The sequence below is a fragment of the Poecilia reticulata genome, linkage group LG2 (assembly GCF_000633615.1).
Source record: "Poecilia reticulata strain Guanapo linkage group LG2, Guppy_female_1.0+MT, whole genome shotgun sequence".
Classification (NCBI taxonomy): Eukaryota; Metazoa; Chordata; class Actinopteri; order Cyprinodontiformes; family Poeciliidae; genus Poecilia; species Poecilia reticulata.
This window is the reverse complement of record NC_024332.1, coordinates 3,117,776-3,144,931: the sequence shown is the minus strand read 5'-3', so window position 1 is coordinate 3,144,931 and position 27,156 is coordinate 3,117,776. Positions and strand designations below refer to the sequence as shown.

The following is a 27,156-nucleotide window of genomic DNA, read 5'->3' as shown; positions in this document are numbered from 1 at the left end:
TGCCCAACATTTCTTTAGCTCCTTTGATGTCATAGTCGTTCAACTCACTTCGGCATCATTGTGTAAAATGTTTCTTAAAACTCGCCTGAAAATATCAAACAAAAACAATCATCTCATCATTACTTCTCATGTCTAATCTTTGTCTGAGAAATACTTTGTAGACACTTTAAGTGGTTTGTGTCTCACCATTTAGCTGGCCAGTCAAGCACAATGGTACCAGCCTCATTAAAGCAGGTATTGGTACATTTGGCAGCGTGGACTGGAGCCAAGTCCTGCGGGAAAATGAAATCTGCATTTCCATAAAGCTTCTAAGCGGACRTTCCACCATGCTTCAGAATAACTCAAGAGAAAACAATTCCTTAAACACATGTAGGCCAATCTAATGAGCCATACATGGCTTTGACCCCAGCTGTATGTTCATTTGCATGCCTTCCCTTTAGGGAGACGTACACTGATTCGCTACCATCTGACCTTCAGCAGCGGCAAATCACTCTGACATGTTGCTGAGGTATTGCTGGGTAAACATCACTTGTTCTGAACTTTCCGGCTGCAGGTCTTCTCAGTACATGGCATTACAATGACATGGCGCTCTGTTCCCATTAACCCCTGTCTGCAAACACGGCTGTGTGGCGGCGGATGAGGGGAGGCTGCTTCGCATTTGCATCGCAGGTTGGGCGACCAGGACTTTGAGCCAGATTGAGCATGATGAATGTTAATCAATGATACAGTACGTCCCGTACTGGCCTAATGCGGCTGCCTGTCGGGTCTTGCACATTTCTCCAAACACGGTTTGGCTTCTTCCGTTCATCCTGCATTCAGGTGCGTCGGCACGCATTATTAAGTTTGCATGCTTGGAACTCGCGACGTGTTTGTGTAGCTGTGAGAAGCTTTGCAGGAAGATGTATTTAATAAAAGGAAGACAAATGTGCCAATATGCTTTCGTGTATTGAGCCGCTTGCCTGGCTTCTTTACAAAAAGGCAAGAAAAGTTAAGTGGTCAGTATTCATTTGAAATATTTTCTTCTGTTATTCTGTTATAAAATKGGAATTATTGACCCAAAGTTAATTGGAGCTAATGGATTATGATCCAAATTAAAATCTGATCCTGGAAGATTGAATCTGTGTGTTAATTCAATTGCACCTTTTATACATGTACTTCTATTCACTAAATGCCAAAATACTAACCTTAAAATAAGTCTTTTAGAGAGATTATCATTAAGATGATTAAGTTACGGCCTTATAGGCATTTGACACAACATTCAAATGGATTTTTATACATTATTTAAATACATTATTTAATAGAATGTCTACTAAAWAAAGAATMTACAYTTTCATTTAAAGTGGACTTCAAAAGTGCTCCTTCATTGTATGTTATGGAAAGAAAAAATCCCCCTAAATATCAGGAGGAGAATTGTCAACGTCCTCAAATGCAATACCTTGCAAGAACACGGCCTTGCTTAAAGTTAATGTAATCTATTGTGTCAATTTCAGCTAAACAAAGTAGAGAATCATCTTTCCAGCCAGCGTGTCGGTGGAAACGGACACACTGATGAAACGGTGTGAAATGTGTAGCTTCGTTGTGGTCCCTCTAGTTTCCCCCCAGCCCCCTGTGTTCGTCATGCAGGCCGATGTGACATGACTAAATGAGATTTGACATGTTTGAACAGGGCATAAGAGACGAGCTGTGAAACTGGCCCGATGGTCGCTGGCGCCTGGGTCAAATAATGAGGGGTTATTCAATTGCCTCTCATTAGCGGTAACTACAGCTGCCAGTGGTCAGAGGTTTTGCAGACAGAGTATAATCGTTACAATTGATTTAAATACATTTTCTAGCCTTAGAAGTCCACAGACTTAAATTTTTAAATGGAAACTTTCTAAAACTTTATTCTTGCCACCGACACAATRCTTTGGGGATCGTCGTTATGGGGTCTACCTTTACATGTGATGTAAAGGTAGACCTGACGGAATTGCAGTGTCCGAAAATAGAAGAGYTTGGTGCAGGAGTCGCCATTGGCAGATGAAACATGTAGGTTTCTCCTCTGCACACAGCTGGGGAGCCGGAGCGAGGCCTGGCCATCTTGGAAAGAACTCAAACAACAGCCAGCAGTGGTGACTGGCAGCACCAAGGGAGTTTTCCTTCCTGCCTAGCAGCATAAACATTTTATAAGTTTTACTCTTTTTTTTTTTTTTTTTTCTCCTTTTCACATAACCCTGACCACTTCAGAGAAATTATGTTGGGAGACAGCAGGTCCCAGAGCTTTAAATGGTACAAAGTCAACTGACATTCAGTCTTGGATCAGAAGTCAAATGCATCACTAGCATTTTATGTCGGTGTAAATTAATGCCTCTCTCTGGGTTTGCTTCTCACAAAGACMTTTTAGGAAACAACTGACCAAAAGAGAGCTGTTCTACAAGCCAGAACAACAAAGGTGTGTGCACCAGGCATGAGTAAACGAACAAGCCACTCAAATAACTGATTTGATCTTTGTCTTTGTGACTAAACTGACCTAAACCAGTAAACTTAATGCAGTTCTGCAGACTTAAAATTTGATTTCACAGGATATTGAGTTATGAATTGTGGTTTGAAAATGATTGCCAAGTTTCTGAAGTGAAGTGTATGTCAGGAAAAGGACGTTTATGAGCGTTGTTGAGCAAAAAGTCCCAGRACTTGTGACTCTTAAGACACAAATGCAAAATTATTGCTTTACCYTTGTTACTATTAGACTGCTTTACAGACAGCTGATGGTTGTGTATCTGCAAAACAGACTAAATAGTCGATCTCCAAGGATGACACAATGTCTTTGAATGCAGTTTAAATAGTCCAAATATTTAAGTCAAATATCCCCAGTTGTTGCCTTGGCACTTAATCAATATCCCTGCTTGTCTCTTCACAATACAACTCYAAGCCTCTGGATGCTTCACCCACTCCAGCCGTGAAGGCAATCAATTCAGAAAGCATGTTCACGCACATTCACTAAGTGTGAGGGATAATACGAGATTCTGACAAATCAAACTTTAATCTTGTGTCCTGGCAAGAAGCAGATGCATGAAGCTCTGTTTGTAGGCAAACAGGRAAAATGAGGCTGTTTTCTGAGTCCATTCATTATTTAATTGAGGATCATAAGAAARAAAATTTGATTAAATCATAAACCACTATGCACTGAGAGACTGGACCAAGAGGTAAAATTTGAGGGAATTTCTAGGAATCATTTGAACATTCGGTTAATTGTATGCTGCATGTAATAACTCATCTTTAAACATCTCACTGTGTAAATTCTGTTGCGATTGTAGTGAGCCAAAAATCTGTTTGAAATACAAATGAAAAGTTTATGCATTTCCGTTTTGTCTTGGCATTTTCTTTTTTAAAGGGAGGTTTACTTTGCAACTTTTTAGCAAAATGTGCAATGATTATTTTTTTCTCTCATAATTTTGTCCCATTGCAACAGTGCAAAGTGACCAACAAGGTGAAGTGATTCCACCAGTCACGCAACATAACAAAGCTTATTAGAGTCCAGTAAAACAAGCTGAGGCACAGCACAACATTGATTCATGTCTTTTCATCTATGAAGCGGAAGTAAAAGGTTATTAAGTCATAAAACAGTTTTCAATTGATTGCCCCCCCAAGAGCGGACACRGGTCATCGGAMAGCAAACGCGCCCAAGCTGAGATTTTATTTAGCTTGCTGTTAGCTTCAGCACATGCCGGATTGTAATCCTATCTGCGGAAGAGTAATTTGATACGATCTTGTCAAGGGAATTTTTTTCCCCCCTAAGATTGCTTGTAGACACACGTGAGTCCGGACAGTATAGAAAATCCCCTGCGGGTTTCTTCGCTTCAACACAAGCACTTTGTTTCTGCTCGTGTTGTTTTTTATCTGGTTCAGAGAACGACCGAGGCCGATGGAGATGGAAATCTCCCCTCTTTGTTTGACATTTCCATCTATATAAAGGCAGGTACAGGGAGCCCTTGGCAGGAGCGGGAATGATGCTGTATTGATGTTTTCTCCAAGTGGTTAAATGTTGCTATAAGTTTAGCTGTCACTTCACAAACGGAATAAGAAATTCTGTTAAGATGAGCCAGCCCTGGCAGCTTGGGCGACTGAAAGGGAATACATACATAGGAAATAAGGAAAATGTGCTTGTGAGCATGCCGAGAGCGTTATTGCATTACCTTGAGCTGTGTCTGGACCTTGTGCATCGCGATGCGAGTGGGGAAAAAAACAATACGTCAACAAAACACTTCCCCTATTCACTGTTCCTTGGAAAAGTATTCGTACYTCTTAAACGTCCTTGCCCATTCTCTCTAAAAAAGCTCAAAGGAAGGAGATGTTTGAGTGGCCCATTTTGAGTCCTGGTTCTGACRCTCAGTTGAATTTTGWTTTGGACTTTGACTGTTCCATTGACATTTTCCTCAAGTACTACCCTGTAGGTATGGTTTAGAGTGCATACTAAGGAAATCAAAAATCTGATGAGTCAATCACTGCAMATATTGGTTTTCAAGTAATGTTGCAGAAGTTCAGCATTGGACAAAATAGCTTCATGCTAACATCTAAGAAAAATCCCRTTCATCAGGTCAGCAAGCCTTGTTGCAATAACCAAAAAAACAAATATGAATAATAATAATATTCAATGAARTATTTAAATACTCTTAGAGTAGGAAGAAGCGTTTTCTATGGCGAAGCTATTRGGTTGTTTCAGCKATGCCAGTTGTGTGGAGTTTAAACTGAGCTTGACCAGAGTTTGAACTCACTAGGGAAACTTTGGCAGAGACGTGGCCTGAAAGTGGAGAGCATCATTACCTCATGCTAAAAAGGGCAGACTCTGCACTTTTGACATAAAGGTGATATGGGAGGGCTGGCTTCACTGCGCCTAGCTCTATGACAAAGACAAAAGGATGTACCTAATCATCTGTGCCTGAGAAAGGCCGCAGATGAATTTTACTCAAGTTTTATTCACATTAAGTTGCATTTCTTTCTTTCTGGTTTCTTGSAAGTCCCAATGAGGCTTCACATGTGTTTTCTTAGAATCCTTCATCCAAGTGAAGGATTTTATTGAACAGTGGGTCAAGGTGGAGACTTGTCTTACATTTGAGAATTTGATTAAGGCAATTGCATTTAGGTGCTTAAGAGTAGTGTATGCCATGCTTTTCAGTTTCTATATGTAAAATTTTTAGAATTTTTTTTATCCCTTTATCTCCCATTTCACAATTACCCGCTATTGATAGTCTTGTACACGAGAACCCTTGTRAAACCCATTGAACGGAAGCTAATTATAGTGTAAACTTAGCCCTAAATATTACCCAACTTTTGAACATGGTGAGAGATGACTTGTAAAAGAAAAAAAGAACCCTACATCTCCGCGCAGTGATGTGCGTTTTCTTTTCATCTCAGTCTTTGGGTTTGCTCGAGTCTTCATCCTCTTCCCTTTGAAAATACATTATGGAACTTGGTGCTGTGGCAGCTGCCCAGGACACAATCAAAGGGAAAATGCACATCAACCCTCATGTGTACCGTGCTCTCTTATTATAAGCATGAGAATCTGCTCTTAGAGATACACACTTCTGTCGGGGCTTGTGATTATGTGTCAGCGGGAGCGGGGCAGTCAGGAGGAGGAGCGTGGCTGTTATCTTCACGGCTCAACAAGAACTAGATGGAGGAGAGGGAACATCTTAAAAACTCTCGCCAGGACTCTAGGCGATAAGAAAAGGACGCTYTATTTGGCGGGCATTGTGTAATGGAAAATTGCAGCAGGATTGTCACAAAAAAAAAGAGAGTACCAACTCCCCTGCAATTTACTTGCCTGATAAGGAATCATTGTAAACCATCTGTTAAACACACAAAGTGACCACAGCCGTGTAGGCTAATGTATTCGTCAYGTCTGATGTTTCTAGTCCTAAACATGCCCTTGCGCTCCTTCAGCGTTGCTGCGTGTGCGTGTTTACTGTGTTCTTTCTTTGAGATTGAATCTATGATTCAACACATGTATTCATAATGGAAGGGGGAAAAAAAATCAAATTTTTCTTAACCGAGGCTTGACTTGATGACATTACCACGGCTTGTTGACTTTACATTGCATAACGGGAAATCTGCTTTTTTTGATGAGCAGAGGAAAAAATATGTTGTCCACACTTCACACTTTGRTACATTTATTGATTGGTGCGTCGGGGCAAGTATCCAATAATGTCTTGGTAAATTAAGGTGTGCTAGCTTGACGCAAAAACCCAGCAGTGGAATATGTACACCCCGACAGGACTGTGAAAAAGTATTTGCTCTCCTACAGATTTCTTCCATTTAGCTAGAAAATTGCTGATGTTGCCCAGCTTGATGTCTTGCTACTTAGGTGAGTTTAAGTTGACACACATTCTCCTTCAGGATTCATAGTTTTAACTTCCTGCAAGTAAGGTTTARGATGTTTCTTTTGTAATCTTCTGGATGAATCATTGATGCAATCTTAGAGKRGCAAAGTTTATCAAGTTTGAAAGTGAAAATTATTTCAGAAAATCACTTTTTTTAACCCTACTGTATGACTTCTTTCCTGCATCAAAGACATTTGCCGTCTAATTTAAAGGGCTTCATTAGTTTAGAACACCATCGCATCAGGTTGATAAATTGTACTCGAAACAGTCTCACAAATAGGGCCGCTAAGGTCACTAATGGGGCTSTTGAAATTCAGATTTTTGTTTTGACCATGACTCCAGTGTACACTTGTGAGAAACGCATCTGTTTATGAAATGAATAAATAGCCGCCTAGCTGTTAACGCCACATTTGCCACACCTATTACCGGCGTGGGAACACATTTTGACTCACAATCCTGCTAAGTGTGTATTTCGGCTCGAAAGCGTCTCTATTTGAGTTGAATCCCAGCACCCGTCTTCACAGTGTGAGTTTGAGCTTAGTCCCACATTCCGCCAGTCAGCTGGGTATCGCTCCCCGTCGATGTAAACATTTGAACGCTCGGCTGCTCCCACTTCTTGGCTAGAGTGCTCCGAAGACTCCAAGCTGACAACGCTGTGAATAAACAAACAGGAAGCCTCTGCCATGCCGTAGCATGYCCAGTCGGAGAAACGCCGCGCTGGATTTACGTCGCGCTTCCAGGTCTTGGCGTCGCTGACGGCTCAATTAAAAAAAAGCGCACCTCGGCATGCAGTGTCACACAGCTGATGTTGGCAAAATGCAACTTTCCATGTCAATTCAGAGTTGTTCCTCTGAAAGGTGGCTTTCGTTGCATCATTGTTGTTCTTTAACATCCTGATTAAATTTAGATGTTAAATTTGACAGAGCAACTCACGCAATATTTTGACCAAACACTAAGGAGAAATGATAAATAATTGCTGTTAATGATCCATTTCTGCCATTTAAGATCAGGAAAGAAAAACTGTGCAAACTGCTTAAATTATAAATGCAATGTGCATAAGCTCCAGTTATTTTTAGGAATTGGGTCTACGTAGATGCTAATGGAAAATGAAATTATCAGACAGAAAATGAAATGGGAGCAGTCCTCTGTGAGAAGTGAGTAAATTTTTTATCCTTTTCAGAAATTGATTTGTCTATTTGCGTCACTGACCTTTTTATTTTATTTTATTTTTGGGGGGTGTACATTTGTTGGGACTCTGAGCACAGTTAGTAATTTGTTTGGGTATATGTTCCAACCGACTTATTGTGTTTTATTGTGTTCAAAATGTTGTTTTCAAGCCACTCAAACTCTGCTAGCCTTAAAAAGCCTCCCTACGCTAATGCTACACTCCGATTCAACAGAAATAAAAATAAGTCGATGCTGCAGCCCAGCATTGTGGTTAAAATGTTTGTGAATAATGACTAGAAAGAGAAGATATTGATCCATTTAATTAAGGAAAATGTGAACATAACCAGCTATTGTGACAAAAATACACATTAAATCATCAGCCAAGGAAAATTAGTTTTTAGTCAGTTGCTGTTTTATGAATATTTGCCTGGTGACGTTTGGGATCAATTAAAAATAGATTGATTAAAGCTGTAGACTTGTACGTTTTCATACCCTATCGTTTTAATTGTACCCATTTGTAAAAACTGTCATGACTTCATGACAGTATAACATGAATTAGATAAAAACAAAAAAAAAAAGAATAAAGTCCACAGCTGAGAAATGACCAGTCAGGGCCAAACTTATTCAGCCTTTTAATTCAAATATAAATAAATATTTCTCAACTAAGTGTATGGGTTTTCAATTTAAACATTTTTTTTTACAAGTGAAATGTGATGTAAACAGGACTCAGTTTTTACTGTACACCTTTGAATTTCAGAGGATCTTCGATGCGTCACATCTTTTGATTTGCAATTATGTATCATACTGTTTAATTCTCAAAGCCTTAACTCAAAATGCCTGAATTCCACACTCACCCAGTACAACTTAAAATTTCAAATACTTTTAAGAGCCGTATAGACAAAAAAAAGCAGTAATAAGCTTTTGGTGAGTCCAAAGTAAACATCAATGAACATTCATCACATTCGCCCACCTTCAGTGCAGACCAGCAGACCACAAGCTTTCAGCACACATCTGCACATCCATGTCAACAGTCCTCTGTAAAAACCCTATCCACATGCTACTGTTTGCTCAAAAGATTGAATCATTACCRTTAGCCTTCAGACGGTTGAACCTTCAATWAGGCGCAGTGGCATAATACCACACTGTTCCAAAACAATAAAAATAAAAAACCCCTAACTGATACGCTTGTGGTGAGGTGAAATGGAAGAACCACCACCAACATGTCAAACCGACTGAGCTGAACACATTTAAAACGGGGGGCTGCAATCATGCGCTATTGAGTTTCTGTTGTGCATCTAATTACAAATTACATTCCAGGCAAGGTGATGCTTTTGGCCCAAACTGCAGCTGAATTGGACTGTCGGCGGGTCGACGTCTCCACTTGCTCTGTTCTATGACAGCTGGTCTTCCATGCAAAAGTCTCATTCTCCGATTTGACGGAAAGTTTGGTGAAAGTGCGCTTTCTACAGGAATTATCCCGAGAGTCAGCCATACATGGAAATAAATGTGGGGGGRRAAAAAAAATCTCAGTTCATTGTTAACGAAGAATAAGGCAGCTCCAGAAACCCTGTTGATTAGCATTTTATGTTTACAGTTATTTGGGATCTTATTTTTATAAGCCTTGTATTTTTTTTTCAAAATTAAAATAACAAACCTTAGTTAAAATAACAAACCTTAAGCATATTAATTATTCGTWGCAACATACATCTCTGTTGCCCCCCTATATTCCTTTAGGAACACAAAGGACCCGTTACATCACTCTGTCTTTCTGTYGGGGAAACAAACATTTTTTGCAAATATTTAGAATCACTTGGGTCATTTTATTCATGCCACAACTTTACAAGGTGCTTCGAAGAAGAGTACGATGCCATAAATTGTCTCTTTATTGTCAAGTTTTAATCAGTTTCCTAAYAGGGAGACTTTTACGAGGCCGTAAATGAAAATCAAACTGTTGATAAACTCTGCAGTGTTACAAAATAAAAAAAAAATCAATAACTGCCCCAAGCCTTTCCACATTTTCCATAACATTGGCTTGCTTCCTTTCACCAAGATGCATACATTTAAGGATTTCTGCATTTTTGTTTATGAATTRCTATTGTTTTCTGTCTAGAAAATTACAAAACATCAACATATTCTGCAGAATGCTGTCACTTTTTTCTTCACGTGATCCGTCTTCACACCAGCWGCCACGGGAAACGACAGCATCCCATACTGTGCTGCTCCGCAAGTCGAGCTGCGCGCGTCCTAATCGCTGTTTCGGCTAAATAATGCTTTAATTGTAGCAACGGTGGCTGCAGCAGAACTAAGCTCCTTAGGAGCGCTATTTGGGAGCTATTTGGATTGTGTCTGTTTTTGCGGCCCTATTATATGAAGAGAGGAGATCAATGAGGTGGCCTAATGGTGAAGCTGGTGTAGTGGGAGTCCCTGGTATATGAATATTACAGAAATGTAGCKCAGAGGCYGACGCGCTCTGTAGCAAAGCCCCTCAACGAACTGCGTAGCAGCCGTAGTTCTCCTTCAAAACCAAAACCACCCAGGATAATTTTCTAAACAGTTTATTGAATAAAATATTCTGTCAAGGTAAAAACACATRAATTAGCTAAATCMTCTAAGTGGAGTCGACTGKGATGGTGTTAAACTAATAAAAACATAAAGGAAAAATCTTACTTTTTTATCTTTTTGTTTTTTCASATGGCATCCAAAAACCAATTTGCATSTAGGTGATGGCTATGAATATGAAAAGGCTAATCGTAATAATCCAATGAATTGTAGCCGTTTTGTCATACATGCTGAGTTGTCAAAAATAATCTGCAGGGCAGCTGCTGCCATTCACCAGACGGTAGCCCACCTAGCATTTAGTAAAGATTTTATATAACTTCAATATCCGTCCTAGATTCTCCTAACAAACAGCCCTGTTTAAAAAATAAAATAAAATAAAACTGTTGGCCATTATGTGATGGCTGGACACCCCTCTAGTAAGGGTCCAAGACAACTGACCCAGTTCTTTTTTTTTTTTTTTTTTTCCCCAGTCAGCACTTGTGTCATTATCCACAAATAGAAAAATCATTGAACAGTCATGAACCTTCCCAGGTGTGGCGGCCCCAACACAATTACTCCACAACCAGATGCTTCAACCAGGAAGTCAAAATAGAACCCAGAGCAGCATTTTAAAGCACTGAAGGCCTCAAGTGCTGCAAGGTTGGAGACCTTGTCCTGTTAGGCGACGGGGCCTGTGGATAATACCCGTATTAAACGGACGGCGGAGTCCGGCGACGACAGGCGCTTAAATCCGTAACAAAAGAATGTTTTTATCTTTTAAATTATTATTTTTTTTTAATCTCTTTCTCTTTCTTACTGTTTATTCAATGTCACATGCTGTTTTTATTTATTTATTTTATTATGTAAAGCACCTTGAAATGCCTTGCTGCTGAATTGTGCTATACAAATAAAATTCGATTGATTGAGTTAAGGTCGACATGATTCAACAATACAGAATAGAGAGAGGCAATGCATTCCAAAAACCCTTCAAAGCCCCGTCTCACATTGATAAAATGGCTTGATAATTCACAAGAATTTTGGCAAAACATTCTGTGGATTGATGAGACTAAAGTGCATCGCTGTGCTTTCTGTTACGTCCAGCACGAAATGACCACAGGCAAACTGCCAAACTTTGTTCGGTGTGATTGTCTGATACCGCTCCGCTACTTCTCCATGAAGGCCTTAATTGACGGAGCCTTGAACTCGGCTCTGACCCGAAAGTCCTGAAGGAGATTCTTCAGCCGCGTTTGTGACCTCAAGTTCAAACATCTCTCGGTTACGAAGCAGAAAAAAACGGCTACCAAGCGAAGTAAGAAGTCAAATATTCCGAGATTCTGTTTTCTCTCTTCGAAGCGACGCTGTTCAAGCAAGCCGATTGTTGCTGTTCTGTGTGTGTGGGTTGTTTTGTTTATTTTCCCACTATAATGAGAAGGTGTTGACTGTTCTCTGAGAGCATTCGCTGAGCCAATGGAGGCCCAAGTCTTGAGAGCAGCCACATTACCCTGTTTTCCTTTCGAGACGCCTACATACATCAGGATGATCCATCTCCAGAGTCATTAACAAAATCACTTTAGTGCGGTTCTGACAAGCCTCAGTGATTGCGGCTAATGAACTTACCACATCGCAGATAAATCAAGGCTAAGCAAAAGAGGAAGTTCACGCGAGGCAAAAAAAATAAAAATTTGGCAAACCACAAAGCCCGTCTTTTAAAAATCAAATCAGTAAAGAAACCCACTTTCGCAGAAAGTATTTCCATTTGCAAAATCATGCTTGGATTCTCTTTACAAAAAGAAAAAAAGACGACTCCATCTATTGTAATTTGCTCACTCAATTTAATGATATTTCTTGCTTGGTTTCTTAGAAACCATATGTTTCTGTGAAATGGCTCTAAGATACGTCCCTCCAGCGTCTCCAGCCTAATTTACATCTGTCACGGAACTGACAGCAGAGAAAAATGCTTCTGAACATTAGGATGGTCGTGAGCGCAGCGTGTTAGTTTAATAAACTCTCACCGCAAACGCCCTCGGCAAACATACGCAAGCCTTTTTTTTTTTTACATAAGTCGAGCGGGTCACGCGACGTCTTTCTGGAGTGATTTATCTCATCCTGGAATTCTTCTGCTCGCCATTAGCATTCAGCGTCGTCAGCGTCTCTGTTGTGTGCCCGATTGCGGCGGCAGGTATCCTTAAAGTACAGCGTCGGTGTGGAACGGCCGAAGCGTTTTTCGCCCAATGAAGACAGCCGGTTGGAGAGGATCGCCCCGACTGTCTCCTTAATACCTCCACAGATATTTGATTCATAAGCTCATGCAAATTTTATGCCATGCTTCCTTTCCTCCCTCATCTATATTTCAAATCAGCCCTCCCCTGCTGCCTGGGTGAAGCGTGTATAAGTTTGTTCATGATAAATGATTTGTGTGGCATTTAGAGGATTTCTTTTTTTGTAGCAACGTGTGCCTGGGCTGTTTCACCGCAGCTTTGATTTCCATCCACTTTTTTTTTTTTTTTAATTTGAAGATGGCAAATGAGTCACCGTGTGCCGGAGATACTGTAGAGAAATGTGCTGTAAGGACCTGCAAAGATGTGAGGGTTGCAAGGTGAAAAGCAGGGCCACAACTGAAGATGGCTCATTAAAACAAAGTTGAGGAAGCGAAACAGAATGGAAATCATTATCCGGCAAGAGCGTGGAGTCTCGGTAGAAGCTCGAAAACGGCCCCGAAAACATGCAGTTGTTTTAAATAACGGCAGTCCAACATCAATAGCGACATCAATCCCTGTGTTTGGTTTGAAATTTACTCGTGAGCGTTGTAGATCAATGGAACACCAAGAGACCAAATGTCATGGCTTAGATGCTGCCGTTTTGTGACTGGATCACAAGCCGAAACAGAGGTGTGTGCAGTTACATATGGTGTGAATTAAGAAAGTTGATATTGGCGGAGAAAAAGATTTTCTACTCAGGAAAACTTATCCCAAATGGAAACAAAATTCAAGACAATAACCAGAAACACACCAGTAAGCAAACATCTTTTTGGTTCTGGACCAACAAGGATAACATAACAGAGTAGGAAACTGGTGCAGTGACATCAGATACACTGTATAAAGCGAAAAAACAGGGTAACTTTAATGTGGTCCAATTGTCTTGGTTCGTATCTACAAATTCAGGGTTCTAGAATTTGCTCGACTCCTTGGAAGACTGATTTGGGGAAGTTCTCAAGTCGTGATTTTGCAACTATTAGTTCAGGGATGTGTAAGAAATCAAACATTTCCAGTGTTTTTGTCTGAAGTTGGATTGTTATTTTTATGTTTTTATTTGGAAAAAACAAGTTTTCCCAATAGATGTGGTTGTACTGAGGCAAAAACTAAGGATTTTGCTATACTGACTTTTTTTTTTTAACAAAACTACTTGCTGTTTTAGAACAAATTTGCTCAAAGACCTCATGAGAACATGTTGGGGAAAGTTTTGACTTTGGAAATATTACATTTCAGGGTGCTTTGGTCCTTTCTGTGAATAGCTAATTACATCCTTGCAAGTTTTTTTTAAATCCCTTCTTGTTCTTTTTAGCTGTGACTATCTGCAGACTAGCAGTTCTGTTTCTTCTTTACTCAGTCAGCTGTTAAATTTGGAGGAATTGATGGCGTTTCTCTTTGTTCCAACGTAACCCTTTCATGTACTTGTATTCCTGCTCAAAAGATAAGTCTTGCAAAACTGAACTGACTGCTGCATTTCAAAACAACTCCTTAATGAGCAAATTTTCTCATTCTGATCTAAACCCAACCAAAAAAAAACTTCTCGTACAGATGACTTTAGATGTATTCTTGGTGCAGTCTGGACTCTTAAATGCTGTAGTGTTGGATTTCAGAAAATCAGAGAAGAAAAACTTCACACTGTGTCTTAAGTCTTAATATTGAATGAAAATATACGCACAGCCAGCCTTGTGCAATTAGAGAAGACCAGATTCAAATGAACAATGAGGAGATCTAAAGGGTAAGTTCACAACGTCTGACCAGTTTAATTGGAGCTCGAGTTCTTCACTCTATATCAACACACCAGTTACTTACCAACACTGTTCATTTAGTGGACATGAATTAAGAAGTAATTAAAATCAAAATGTGCCTAATTTCTGCATATTTTAACTCATGTTAAGCATGTTTTTAGAAAATCCAGCAAAAATGTTTCTGGTTGTACTTTATGACTGTATACAAGTGAAGATGGATATTTCATTATGCTGAATAACAACAAAATGTGCGTCCTTTTGTTTCGCTAGTTAAATACAGCACACCTCTGGTTTATCAAATTTGTGTCCAAAATAAATCATTGTCATGAAAAACATTAAATAAATAAACAAAAATCGTGGCGACACGTGATCCCTTTTCCTTTTTTACCTAACAAAGCCGAAGCCCACAGCGTACGCTGGCAGCCGAGAGATCCATCTCCCTGCTTGCATTTCAAACAGAATTTGTCCGGCGCACAAAGGCCCGGTCCAAAAAAATCGCAGCCTAATGAGACACAAAGGATTTTAGCACAGCTAGCGAGAACACATCAGACTTGTAAAGCAGACGCTTTGAAGATCTTTCACTTCTCTTCCGCCTCTGCTCCAAGCCTGGCTGTCCCCACCGCCACCTTCCCCACAGCAAGGCCGCACGTTCTGCAATATGCTGATTTGGTGGAGGAACAGCAGGGAACAGTATCGATTTCTAACAGATATTGCCAGGAATAGAACCATTTGTCACCTCTGACCTTTCTATGAATGACATGAAGGAGAAAAAAAAGATGAAATCGATCTGAAAATCAATGAGTCAGTTGATAAAAGCTATTGTGAAACTTTCTAACTTACCTTAAATCTTGTAACAATTTAAAGTATGCCTGGTAAGGGTTCATATTTTTAGAAGGCCTTTACATAAAACAACTTAAAAAACTAGATAACATGACTACATCTTGGTTATTATACCACAATAAAATAAACAGTTAAGTCTGAATAGGTAAAATTAGTGTTTAAAAAAAAGTAATAAGTTGGGATAACGCATCATGTTAGTATAGAAGGCAAAAAGAAACCTGCCTTAAGTTACGTTGAGGTTAAAAAGTGTGATCTCGTCACCAAATTGGTTGCATAGTATTCTGAATAATCAACATGACATGCCTAAAATCAAGACTTAGTTTAAAAATATATATTTTTTTACAATACAGATAAAAATGTTACAAAAGTCCATCTCATTGAAGTTGCATTAAACAAAAATGTCTTGTGGGCTTTAAATCGGCTTAGCATTACTCCACCACATGAGCTGATTTCCCATCTTTTGTTCAAGTTAATTGAATTAGGACTGGACAACTCGTATGCTACTTTAATCTCATGTTACCGGGGATTAGCTATGCTTTGCTGAATCAGATGGGTCTAAATATAAAACAGACGAAGTGAATTCCCAGACATCACAGCTGGCTAATGGTCCATGTACTTGTTTACTTGCTGACACAAAGATAGCTTGAACTGTATTTTTTTGTTTTGTTTTTTTTGGGGGGGAGGTTGTCATGAAAGAAATATTGCCAGTCTTCACATAGAAACAAAAGCAATGGGGAAAAAAAAGTAAGTTGGCCCTTTGCTAATTATCAAGGTAACACTATTTTAAAACTGCAGTTGTGTGGCTAAGAGCAAATTCAGTAGCATACCGAATGCTATCGAATTCATACCGAATATAGCTATTAAAAAGCTATAAAAAATGTCAAACGAGCTGCGCTAGAGAAGTTTATTTTCAAAGGTTTTCAAAAGTTAGGCGAGTATAAACACAGAATTTGCGTTCTCTAAGTAAAATGTCTTTAAGCATTCATCTTATTAGGAAAACAATAACTTCAGTTATTGAATTTTGCTGCACAAACACAATCTATTGGCAGGGCATGAGTTGTAGGAATAACTGTTGATTTTCTGCTGGTTCTTGTTGAATACGCGTTTAATTTGGTTGTGTCAATATGTAGCTTTTTAAAGGTGATCATACTGATGAATATTGTCAAGAAAAGAGAAAGAACTTGTTGCCGTTTCTGGCATTTTTCCGGTATTTTATTAGGTCTCTCCTATCCCAATTGGTTGTCTCTGTTGTAATTTCTGGAAGAAATACCGATTGTGCCCGACAACTACAACGTACACTTGAAATTAAGTCCAATTGGTTATTGTCGGCCCCCTGCCACTCATTCTCGTACTCTTGATTCCTTCGCTTTGGCTTTAATCAATATTTCCTGTGTGTGTAGCCACAGGCCTTATTGCGGACATAATGAGCATGGGTGAAAATGGAAGGAGGGCAAATCTTTCAGCAAAGAGAGCCAACCAGAAACCGGTGGTGCGACAATGAAGGAACAGGAGAAGGGTGGTGTCGATGGGGGGGAATAAAATAAATAAAAAAATCGACAGCTCCACAAGTTGTTCCCGAGAGAGAAAGGCTTCCCTCACTTCAAAAACACAGCTGCAGTCTTTGTTTCGAGCTCTCGTTTCACAAGTCTCATGGAAATTTCGCAGCTGAGGCATTCATTTCTGCGCGCCTGGAAGAGAGAAAGCGATCGGCAGCGAGGGAGTCGACGAGGAGAAGAAGAAGAAGAAGAGGAGACAGCAGGGTAGCGAAGACAAGTGCAGAAAGTCCAAGCGGCGCATCATTATTCATGCATGGCAAGATGCTGACCCATTTGTTCCAAGGATTTTCAGGCGCCCTGATCATGTTTTTGCATCAGTAATTGATTTTTGTTCTTTGAGGAGGAAGTCCAGGCTGCGTGTTTGACTTGATTTAGAGGATTAAATACCTCAAGACGACAAAAATCCCGTTCTTTCCCATTGTCTTGTTCTGATATCTCTGGGATTAAGTAGTTAGTACGACTAGGTTCCGTTCTCCCGCCCGCAAATATTACACAAAGTTCCTCCAAATTCATCTCCGGCTGAGATCGTCAGCAAGGCTAAATTCTGTGTTATTACCTAACAAAGTACATCATCGGTCCTCCTACCTTTCCCGCTCTGAAGCCGGCTAAACTCAGAATCCCTAATTGGTTCCCTAGCCTGGTTTCACCTCAAAAGGCTTAGCATCATTACTGCTAAGAAGAGGAGCAAGAAGGAGCAAGATTCCTTACAATTATTTGTCCCATGGTTAGCAGGGCCCACAAAAAAAAAAGAACTAAGGGGGAAATTCAGATAGTAGAGGAATATCTATAAGACCCTATGTTTCCTTTTTTTTTTGTCATGCAAATGTTCCAGTGTCACTTCAGTGGTTGTGAAGAGAGCCTCGCAGCGACGGGTGTAGCTGGGGCGGAGAAGAAAAACGGCGTCGCATTTTCGTGCTGGAATAAAGATTTCCTTTCATGCCGCAACAACGGGAAAGTTAGTGAGACAAACTGAGACACCGGGCCTGTTTAGAGTCGTCTACCTGCTCACCAAACACATCGCCTGTTGCAAGTGCTTGAACTTTTTACTTATTTTGTTTTTTCCATGTTCCACAAACTTCTTGCTTCATTGTGATTGAATGTGACAGAAAAGCTTTTCTGCAGCAGAGACAAGTAAGCTAGTGACACAACCGCCTTTTAATCATAAAACCAGCGCTACAGTACAAAAGAAGGCTTCAAATCACAGTCTCTTTCGGGAAATTGACGCATGTTGGGGAAAAAACAAAATTCTGTTTGGAGATTCTCTCCTCTCAATCCATTTCAGATTGGGATATTTTGCAAAGGACAGGCAAGAATTTTAGACTCTATATTAGCCAAACTTGTAGAAGCACAGGCTGCTGTAAAGTCTTGACTAAATTTTGATAAATATGCACAGCACACTTTGTAAAACGTCTACTTGCATCATAAAATAGTTTTTTTTTTTCATCCCACAATTACAGGTACTGCTTTTTTTCCCCCCTCAACTTGTCATGACTGATCTGCTAAATGTTCTCCTTTCTCAAGCTTCCAATTAGTATTCGCACGAGCAAGCATAAAACTCATACATCCTTAGCCGGCGCGATGATGCTTCAAGTGTGTTCCCTGCTCCATTTCACCTGACAGATCATCCGCTGTTCCTGTTGTTTACCTGTGATGCATGTGGTCATTTAGGTTAGTTTCATTTCCAAACAGTGCGCTACGAATCAGTAATTCATAAAAATGACGGCATTTATAAGACTCTCGATTGCCTTTTGCTTTCTGTTTGTGAGCTCATTGCAGGTTTAGCTGAATATAATTAAACATAAAGCAGCCGCCTAGATCTCTACCTTCTATTCCATCTAATCTATATTTTAGCAAAGGACGACAACTCGCATCGGTGTTGACAGAGCTTTTGCTTATGTGTGGAGCCTGCGGTGAAGTTAGCTATTTAAACGTTTTCACCAAGGTCAAGAATATACAAAAGGTTGTATATTTGTATACACTGAGTTCTGTTTGAGTCTGAACAGTTATGCTGTTAAATTATTATGTCTCCTGACCTCAATTTATGGGAATAAAAATGGTAAGAATTTTAGAAAATATGTGGCAAGTACCGCCAGCTTTTCTGCTCAGTTCATTGTTCTCGTCAAGTATTTTTGAGGTTTGCAAAATAACAAGCAATGACTGGTGAGGGCGCCCATCGACAATAGCGAGAGGGCCTTGAGAAAAGAACAAGGTGGAGGTGCAAAAAAAAAAAGGACTTGGCTGAATTAAAAGATTATCGAGACAAAACGACACTTGAAGAAACAGGTGTGGAAACAAATCGGAGGCAACTTTGAGTATTTTGGTTTCTTTCTATAGCCATCTGAGGACAATGATGACGTGGAGCAAATTTTTTTAAAGTTATTTTTGATATACAGCATTTTCATGGCAACAGAAGGTGAAATGGTAACTTATTTGTGCTATAAATGGCACTGTGTGCCTGGAAAACATGTAATACACCCCATTTAAATGATTTCTTGCGATTAGTTGCCAGACAGTTACAAAGCATGTGTTGAGTGGACAAGGCTGAGCAGCGACTCTGCTCCTCAACAGCAGGTGTGTGCATGTTTTAGATTGGTCCCTGCTGCAACGCGGCTGAGTAACGACTGCAGAAATTCATGACATACTGCGGAGATACAACAGAGTCCTTGTACTGAGCCTTTCATTTTATTCAGGTGTGGTAAACCAGGGGAAAGTCTAACTTATGCAGGACGCTGGCTTTTAAAGACTGGAGCTGGTCATCCCTGAAATAGGCCGACTCGAAAAGGACAAAAGTGGTCAAGCTACGCATTTGTAGAATGGGGACACATTTATAAGCAAGTCTGGAGCAGTGAGAACCGGAATGCAAATAAATAGTAAGGGGGTGAACAAGCTTTTTCATTGAAATAAAAAAAAATATGATGGAAAAGGAAAACAAAACTGCACATTTTTGCCATGGTTTTGTAGGTTTCTGATGGGACAATTTACAACTTGTGTGTCATTTAACGCTCACTCCGATTTAATCAGGGAGAAAACATGTTTTCTCTTACGAAGCATATGTGATAAAAATGTCTGAAGTGCTACAATTAGTCATTTTACTTTTCAAAGGTGATGGCATTCGATGGACGTGAAGGAAAATGAAAAACAACCGTCCACAAGCAGAATGTCGGGCATCTGATTAAAACGACATTCCCCCGAGGACACAATCAGTCCCTTCAATGAGACTGACAGATGCAGCATACTGCAGCAAACATCATGTGCAAAACTGGAGTGCAGAGTTGAATGAACGCCAAACAGGAGCGACAGCTAATGCCCACAATGGATGGAAGCGACCAAAACGAAGTCCGGAAGCTTCGTGTGTCGTTTTTCCAAACCCCGATTTGTAATGTGCTTCAAGGAATAATCAGGTCCTCTTTAACTCGTGTTGACATGTACTTATCAAAGTTATCACGGACATCAAACAAGTGCATTTCCATGACAGAGGACGTGGAATTTTGTTGCTGTATTTTTGCTAAGTTGCTGGTTGACGTTTTCAGAGTTCGACATTTTAATTCACAGCCCTAATCAGGGATTTGTTTGTATTTTTATCTACCTTAAAAGGCAATTTGTATCAATTTAATGTAGATGAGGGGGATGAGATGAGCAAGCCTTCTTTTCAGGTAATTATTATTTTATGTATTATTGTATTCTTGAAAATGGTGGTAAGATCTGTAGCGGTCTATAAAAATAAGAAGTTTTTTTTTTTGTTTTTTTTTTTTGCCAGAACTAAATAGTTTAAGTGACCAAGGAGGAAAATGGCAACATAAGTGAAATCACCACAGTGTTGAAATCTCAAAACACAATAGAAATCAAATTTACTAGGAATCAAAGTGATTTTGTTCTTTTTTTTTAGGCAAGAAAGGTAACATCCTTTCAGCCGGAGGCTGTTATCAACACACTTAATAAACAATGGCATTAAAAACACCTGAAAAAGCCAGGAAGAAAATAGGCCAATCAACTGACAACAGATGTTAACCTTCTCAGACAATTACTTATTTGACAAAGTTGAGGAAAATGAGAAAAGAATACAAACCAATTACAATAGAAGAAAATCAAAAATACTTATACACGCTTTAGATTCTCAAGAATTACTCTGGGATACTTTTGTTAGAGGCAGAAACTTGATTTTGTGCTTTTATTTGACAATTATTCCATATGCAAGCATTTTTGGACTTGATCATTTAACAGATTTTAATAGCAACACTCTGCTGCCTTCTTATGCAAACAAGAAGGCTCAAAGGAGGAGAGTACCGGTAGTTAAGCAATGTAAAATATCTACTTCATAAAGTCAGTAAGACCATTAGAAATCCTCCCTGCCTCTGTGTAATGTGTACTCTGCTAAGGAAATGAATTTAACATACATAGCTCTGTATATTAAGCACCAAGTATGGCCTTCCAGTGTTTTTGCTGGGGGTAATTTTCACACAGCTAGACATCTTCAGCAGCACTTTCTGAGTGTTTCTCATTAGTAGAAGGCAGACATAAGATGTCTCGGGGTGCCACGGATAACCAGGACAAATGCTCGAGACTCCACACCGAAAATTACGGGTTATTTGGAGATTTGGTCAGGGATCACTTCCAGGGTGGACTATCCACTCTGCAGGATGTCACACTGCATTGTTCGAAGCAGCTGTCACACTGTGATGGCACACCATTATATTCGTGTTCAAGATCTCTTTAAGTGTGGCGAAGAGTTCTATGTACACTCCAGCAGAGAGAAGAAAAAAAAAAACGAAAAGTTTTTTTTAAATCGGTTTTAAGCCCTAAGAGGCTTTTTTTCCCCTTCACCCCCCACTATGATAGAGAAAATAGGGTCTAAACTCTTATGTGGGAAGTCAGCACCTCTGCTGCTTTAAAGTCCTTAAACATTGTAGCAAAATCATATTTTGAACGGATTCAACTTCACACAACTTCTCGTTTTAGAATTATTGAGTAAAAATTACAAATACATCAATCTGCATTTATCAAATTTGCAAACTTAAGACTCGCGTCCAGCTGTAATTGACCTTGTGCTCAAACCCCTTAAACATTCTGAATTTGATTCATCATCCACAGCTTGACAGGAAAATACCACGCACACGCGCACACTCACAGCAGTCAACTGTTAACCATTGCTGCTTAACAAAGTGGAAAAAAACCCACATGATTGCCTGCTCATGAAATATACATATTCCAATTTGCAGAGATTTACCTGCATTTGATTGTACAGCTTGTCAGTAGCTAAGCTTTAAAGCGGAAAAATAAGAAGCAATTTATTGAAAAACTTCATCTAAAAGGAAACGGTTTGGATCAAATCTGGCTTTTATTTTATTTTTTTGTTCAGCATTCACATTGTAATGACTTGCTGATGGCAAATGTGGCAGGATTGTGGACATGCAAAAGCAAGGCGTTGGACATTTGTTGGGAGGACTGCATCTCCCATCATTCATAGTAACACTGAGGATTCTGCTGAAATTATGAAATAACTCAATATTTACTTGATTAAATCAGATGTCTACCAAGCCAATTTAGCTTTAAGTAGCATGTTGGTAGTTTAAGTATAGGGTTTAGTTGGTAAATGTTTTGACTTTAAGGTTGCTTAGTAACTCAAATGTGTATCTGATATTTACATTTTTTTAATGAATATATCATGTATTTGGACCACTCTATGTCTTCCCTTGACCTGAGTCGAAAGACAGTATTTGTGTCTTGATGGCAACGGATATTTACCAAGACTGTTTTAGTTTCTGCAGGCCCTGCGTGAAGCCATTTTCACAACATGGAGCAATTTTCCCTCCAGCACACCAGAAGCACTTGCATAATCAATGTCTAAGCAAATTTCTGAATTGATCAACAAGAGCAACAGGGCTACTTACTGAGTTAAACCTCAAACTAGATGCTGCTACAGCAGAAAAAAATCATGGTTCTACCAAGTGTTAATTCACTCAAGATGAATAGAAAATAGATTTGGACACCATATTACTCTTTATAATTTTACAATACTGTGGGCTTGTGCATACCATATAATAATAAAATATGAAGTACTGTAGAAATATTAAATGGATGTGGACACTTTTACCAAACAATTTCTGCAAAACAATATTAATAAACTTTGAAGTTTAGGCCATAATCTTGCAAGAGAGCACACCAAAACAATTCACTTAGTTTTTATTTTTTTTATTTTTTCCCCACTTTCATTCGGCCCAGTTATGAGTCGCTCCAGAAGTCGAGTAATTTGCCGGCGAAACCGTTCCAAGAAAGCATCACGACTGAAAGTGTGCCACAAAACGCATAATTGGCATTATGAATGTGCTGCGAATGAATCGCCCCGCCGCCAAGAGAAAAGATGGCCCTCGCTCTCCGAGGCTCAAGCAGTAATTTATGGTGTTAATCCAGTGTGTCACTGTGAAATTTGTGTTCTGCCCTGTAATCACAGGCGCTGACAAATCTCATCTAAAAGGGTGTTTATCTTATCACCTTAATCAACAGATATATGATGTGTTTATCCGCGCGGCCTCGTACCTCCCATGCATTCATTTTTGCCCTCCGTGTTCATAAAAAAAAAACACACTTAAAGCACTTTTAATCTCCCACTGTCCAGAACGCGGTTTCCTGGTGCACGGCACCAGATTCAACCGGGTAACGGCGATCCACTACGATTAAAACACAAGATCGCCCTCCCATTGGAGTATCCTTTTTCTTTCTCCCCCTCCCTGCTTCCTTCCCCGCCCGTCATTCTCATCTCATCTCCTCTATGCCCGGGCAGTCACATATTCTTTGAAGGAGAGATTTAATTGGATCTCCTCAGAAGGTGCTGTCGGATTAACCAAGCAGAAAAACAGAGTTTGGCTGGTCATGCTTTCCATCTGGGTCCTCAGATTGCTTCCGACAGACAGTGATCCCAATAATCCTGCCGAAACATGATAAAGGGGGCAGAGATATTGGATCAAAAGCATATATGCATTTTGATCGGGCTTTGAAGGCTCCCCGCTGCAAGGCGATGACGAGATAAGCTCGCGGTAATTATATGTGGCCTTGACATTAAACATTAAATTGAAGGGGATGGGATGGTTAGGAAATGTTTCCATTGTCCATTTGTATTACAGTACCTGTTTCGGTGAGTCTGTGGGGGGAAAAAAATAAATAAATAAAAATAGAAATCTGCTTTAAGACTTTCATCATTTGTTCGTCTCTCCAAACCGTTGCGGTTTGCTACATCTTCACATCTCTAATGCTTAACTGTGGAGATAATTGAAAGTTTTTTGGAGTTTTTCTTGACTGAAAAGGAAAAAAATAAAAATAGAGAAAAAACTCTAAACAATCTTAAAGCCACTAACTATATAAGCTCCACTTTGGCAGGTTCAGTTGAAGCACAGCCACTACAGCAACAGCTTGTTTGCAATTTAGGATTGTTGGACTGACAACGGCATTCTCCCATCTGAACCGAGCCGCAAGACTATAATTAGAGGGAATTACGATAAATTTAATGGAAAAACTCACACTTTTTTGCCTTCCTGTGGATTAGAAAAATGTTCAACACAAATTTCAAAATGCAGTTAACGGAAACCGTTATCAACCCCAAAAGTAAAGTTTCACTTTCATTTCTGTTGGAATAGTTTAACTAGTGTGACATAGTTTTTCCCCCACTGAAATGTTTTTGTCAGGATTCAGAATTGCTTTGGTTTTTGCTTTCTCTTGGTTTCACATTTTTGGTCTTTTTATTTGTTATTTGGACTCATTCTCATCTATTCTTTTTCTGTTGATCTTGCTTGCATTTTGATCAGGCTTTCCTTAGCTGTTGAATACCTTATGTGCAGGGCTTTTGTGTTAGTTTTCTGTGTTTTATCTATTCCTACGTTATATTTTCTCTCTACTTCTCTGGGCAAATGAGTTATTTTTTTTATCCCCTTGTTAAAAATTTCAAAAAACATTCCCGTTGGTTTTCTGCACTTTGGTCCGTAAACCAAACCATGATAGATCTCAAGTTTTTTTTTTCCCAAAAATAAAATATGAAGCTCGCCAACATCCATTTGGCGCCGTAGACTTTGAATCTGAGGATGTACTTTTATAAAGGCTTACGCGAACCAAATTGAATCTCATTCAACCCCAGTGGCTAAATTTATTTTTTTCCCCAAACGGGTTCCCTTCAGGAGAACGCTCTACTGTCTCCTCACATGCCTCCTGTCACAAAGAACTAAAGCCCTTCTGGACCAACAGCTTTCCTGTCACACCTTAACAATCTCACCTTGCACTTCAGTCATGGACCTTGAGGACAGCTTCAACAACACCTTCAGCTACATCATGAAACACTTAGACTTCCCCCCCTTGTCTGTCAGTCTCTCTCTATCTTTTTCGTTGGAGTTTCTGTGGGAGACATGAAGCTTAAAAGGACCAGTGTTTCTATCACACTCAAGGCTGAAGTTTTGTTCCAGACTTAGACAATTTGGGCTTTTTCCATTTTCCTTCTCATTATGCACATTGAGTATTTCGACAGATGTTAGAAGGATGCAAGTCCCGACAACTCTGCAGTTGTGGAACAAGACGATTGGAGTAGATGCGGAGAGTCAGCAAAATTACGTTGTAGGACTTTGTATGAAAAGAAGACGTCGTCTGAATCGAACACAATGCACAAAAGGACTTCAAGTGAGGAGACAACGAAATATGTCTCTATTACGACATTTTGAAACCAACCACCTTACACACTTGGCAGCAGTCATCTCTTGCTTGGTGGGGAACATGACTAAGAACGTTGCTCTTGAGAAATTCCTCATTTATTGCGGTTTTAGATGTTTTTTTTTGAATCTGTAGTGAAGTAAAGATTTTCTTCACAGCCCTCTGTTGAGGCAGCACCATCAGTTAGCGAGTCAAAGATCCTGAATGGACTGATAGACCGGGTTTCATGGGGATTCCTCTGAGGCGTCGGAAGCTGATAGGAGGAATTCTCCTCAAGCAACTCGACAGCGGACCACAATGCACTCCCTCCGCACAACATTATCACACACTTAGCACTGCATGACAGACCAGAAGTAAATACATCAGTTTACCACGCTGTACTGTACACGCTGGAAAATAAAAAAAAAAGTTAAACCGTGGGGAAAAAAAAGCATGAACAACTTCCAAAGCTGACTGACTGAGGTAGAGGCTGGCTCGGACTGGCTGTGGGAAATTAACTGGCTAAATAAAGAGAACAGAGCTGGCAGGAGGAGCAAGGCCTCAGTTTGAAAGTATGCTAATTAGCCTCGGCTGGAGTCAAGCAAAAATTGGACAGAAATGTATCAATCACCATTAATAACTTTTGTGCCTGTAAAAACTCCACATTTCAAGCTTGCTGATGTTTAGCTCTACCTAATAAAATACCTTTATCTTTATTTTTGTTTTTGTCTCTGTTTTTCTAGACAGGGCACCCGAAACTGCTGGCCCTCATCCCTCTAAATCCGGCCCTGGTCAATGGTGGCACCGGGATACCAAACTGAGTTCCCACACTCACCCTAGATGCCCCTAATGACAAACCAGCACAGTACACACTGAAAGTCTAAAACGGGTCACGCAATCTGGATTCACTGGATGGTTTTTATTTATACTTGCTGAATCTCCATAGAGACCAGAGTTGAATCCGTTATCAACCTGACTTCATTTTGACCACATTCATTAGATAAAGAAACATCTCCCGTTCATCCCATTAAATTTGATGACAGCGCTTCCAGGAGGAACATATGCTTTACTTCAGAGGATACTCACCTCTTATTTAAGTCATTAAATTTTCCTAGGGGTGATTAATTACTACCTCAAGGTTAAACTGCCTTCAGGGAGAACAACTTTAACTGTGTGACTACCACTGTGTATTTGAATTAAAGGTCTTTGATGAAGTTATCAGGAAAAACTTGAAGGTCAAAGCAGTTAAATATGGTAATGTTTATCATCAGAAATAAAAGTATTTTATGTACCTCTTGTCGTACGTCCTCCTGTTGATGAGATTGAAACTGTGTTCAATTTCATATTCAACTTCTGTTTTTTCTACTTAATGGCTTTACTTTTGGAGAAGTCAAATTAGTTTGTCCCAGCACTTTTGTCACCAAATGAACTTCCTGGTGTCAAAATTAAAGCAATATAAAAACGACACCAGTACTGGGAAACCAAAACAATTCGAAGGCTCTTTTTAGAAAATGCATTTGTCACTCCGTCAAAAAAAAAAAAAAAAAAATCTGGTATGCAATTTAGCAACCAGGAGGAAGGGAGTAAAAGGATGCAGAGGTTGGGTTTTGTGTGCGTGTTTCATTCTGAATACTCTGATCAGATGAGCACATGGAGCACCGGCAGGTTAAAACTATTCCAGAAACATTCCAATGTGTCTCACTTGTTCCTGGAAAGCTTCTGTTTCGACCGAGAAGTTCTGCAGAAACTTGGCGTATATGTGATTGGCTGGTCAAAAAGCAAGAACTCCAGTTTTAGTCACACCCTTGTGCAATATGGCATACGTCTTTTCTCCGTTTCTCGACACTAATGTCATCTCTGCAGAGACTTTGACGGGGACAGTAGATAAATCAACTGAAGGGCCAAATCTCTCAGGTGCTTTGTTATACTTTTTTTGTAGATGATTTTTTTTTCCCTCCAGAAATCCTTTCCAGTTTTCTCCACTGTACATGTTTTTTTTTTTCTTTCTTTAACTTTCCACATACTTTGTCAAACATCATTCCAG

At 39.6% G+C, this 27,156-nt stretch overlaps 1 long non-coding RNA gene across 2 annotated transcripts in view; it reads left to right on the top strand.

Annotated features, from left to right (window-relative positions):
* LOC103475979 (uncharacterized) overlaps window positions 1–26,351 on the top strand; it is a 42,900-nt gene extending 16,549 nt beyond the window's left edge. For both annotated transcript variants that reach the window (XR_535384.1, XR_535385.1), the window contains exon 3: window positions 25,856–26,351. This is a non-coding gene — a long non-coding RNA (uncharacterized LOC103475979). The remainder of the gene's footprint in view (window positions 1–25,855) is intronic.
* Window positions 26,352–27,156: the final 805 nt, after the last annotated feature.